The sequence below is a fragment of the Teleopsis dalmanni genome, chromosome 1 (assembly GCF_002237135.1).
Source record: "Teleopsis dalmanni isolate 2A chromosome 1, ASM223713v2, whole genome shotgun sequence".
In the NCBI taxonomy this organism is placed as follows: domain Eukaryota; kingdom Metazoa; phylum Arthropoda; class Insecta; order Diptera; family Diopsidae; genus Teleopsis; species Teleopsis dalmanni.
In genome coordinates, this window is record NC_051846.1 from 122,123,028 (window position 1) to 122,125,684 (window position 2,657).

Genomic DNA, 2,657 nt, shown 5'->3' on the forward strand with positions numbered 1-2,657 from the left:
TACAAGCAAACAACAGTCTACCAGTCCATTTTTTTTTACGAGTCCGTTCCATGTTATATAGAGGTATAACATCGACGGTATCGAGCCTGTCATGTAGGCCTGGGTAGGGGTAAACGAAGAATTAATAAAACAACGTGAATATTAATGACATTAACATACCTTGAAATTTATGTGGCCTCCATGGGTACTTCAGTTATTTTTTCTATTATATCGCCAACATTGTCAAGGTGTTTTTAATGTGACCACCAACAGTATTCCTCTTGCGCATAACTATTAAGTATGCTGTTCACCTTTTTATTATATGGTCCACAAGTAATTTTTTATTAGAATTTAAATGTGTTATATTTGCACTCACTATTGAAAGAATTTCAATTTATTAAATCTACAACGTGCATTGCGCGCACGCTGTCCGTAAAAATAGAAGTAAACAAAAAAATGGTAAACAGAGAAGGCGAAAAGTAAAGCTTTTACGTTCAAGTCTCGTTTGTTTAGTGCAATATAGTAAGGCGAACTTCACAAAAGCTTCAGTAAAGTTTGACTTAATGAGAGGGGACAGTATTGCCAAGTGCGAATAACCACCTGAAATATCTAAGACAAATTGTAGCTTGATTGAAAAGGGGAAAGAAAAAAAAAAGCTTTATGAGAGGTTATTACCCTCAAGTCAAACAAGGCCAGCTAACGCAAATTAACGAAAGCAAGCTGTGCTAACAGGATCACTAACATGATAGGAATTTATCAGTTAGGCGAATTGAATATAAAAGCCATAGCAGACACGGTGATGGTCTCTCTTTTTTTTTGCTTTTCCTTTGCTGTTGGTCGATGAACGACCGAAATTTGAAAATGTGCTAATAAAAGCCAAGATTATTTCTAAACTTAAGATTAAAAGTAAAACAGTGAATAAAAGTGCTAATAAAGGCCAAGTTGTTTTAGAGCCCTAAAGAGATAATTAAAAATTCCCTTAAACTTGAAAATGTGCTAATAAAAGCCAAGATTATTTCTAAACTTAAGATTAAAAGTAAAACAGTGAATAAAAGTGCTAATAAAGGCCAAGTTGTTTTAGAGCCCTAAGGAGATAATTAAAAATTCCCTTAAACTTGAAAATGTGCTAATAAAAGCCAAGCTTATGTCAAAACTTAAGATTAAAAGTAAAACAGTGAATAAAAGCGCTAATAAAGGCCAAGTTGTTTTAAAGCCCTAAAGATAATAATTAAAAATTCCATTAAATTTGAAAATGTGCTAATAAAAGCCACGCTGTTTTAAAAACCCAAAAGATAAGAAGTGAAATTTCATTAAGTTTGCATCGTTTATAAACATATTCTTAAAAAGTGGATCAAACGCACGAGTTCGGTGCCAATAAATGAATAGTTTTTTTTGAAATATGTTTAAATAAAGACATGACCGTAAGAATATTAAATTGGAAGCCGAATACACTCTTATTGGAAGGATTCAACAGGATCCATACACACCGTTAAGGCACAGCGGTGTACAGGTATTCCTGTACTAAATGATTTACCTTGTACAGAAACGTACATGCCTGTATTCATATATTTTTTTTTATTATTATTTATTTTTTTTAATTATATTATCTTAATATATTAACTTAACTACATATTAATTAATTACATTAACTTTTATAAAATTGTGAAGAATGTATACTTTTGAATTTAGTTGAAAAAAAGAAAAAAAAAAAAAACAAAAGTTGAATTGTATTAAATGTTAAAGATTATCTTAAGAATTATATATGATATAGAAAAAAAGAAAAAAAAAAACAATAAGAGAAATAGTAATAATATACATATAATAATTGTATATATTATATATACATATAATATATAAGACATATAATTGATTGTCCCAAACACCTTTAAATACACACATCTATATTTTTTTTTATTATTCATAAGTTTCAACTAGGTCAACAGCAGCGTGGGTGACGTCATTCTAGCAGCTGGAAGGTAAGACACGCGATCTTGTGTAAAGAGAAATTGTTACTTTGTTTAAAAATTCAGTAAAAAGATTTGGTTGTGTATATTTTCTTTTGTTCTCTTATATATTTTTTTTTGTTTTTTATTATGATTTAATTAGTTAGGTTTAAGATTACTAAGATTATTATTGTCATGACTTTTGTTGAATCTAATAAATAAAAAGAAAAAAAAAAAAAAAAAAGGAAAAAGAGAAGAAATTTTTTTGATGGAAAACTCAAATAGTATGCAGGATTAAGGTTTAGTTATTTGGCGGTGGTGGAAGTGCTAGGGAAAAATAGAATGTATATAAGTTGCAGAGGGACCGAGTGAATGTAGTGTGAAAGATGATACAGACAAAACAGACGAGGACATTTCAAGCTGCTACAATATAGCGAAATCAATTAGGCAATGGCTATATTGTGATTGTGTTAGATGTAGGTTCCGCACAAAAATGGTTTTCTTCCACAGCAAACCGGTGACATGAATTTTTGTTGATATCCGCGATTGTTGCTGAACGTGAGAAGAATCACCCCCAAAACCGGCGAGCATACCGGGCTGGCCACCATGTCACCGCTCCACGTTCACTGCAGTGTTACTTCGCCCACCGAAGACCGGACACAACAAGATGTATGCCCAAGTATTTTGTTTCTACAGCTTGTGGTAATTGAGTATTGTTTATTAAGACCGGCGGGC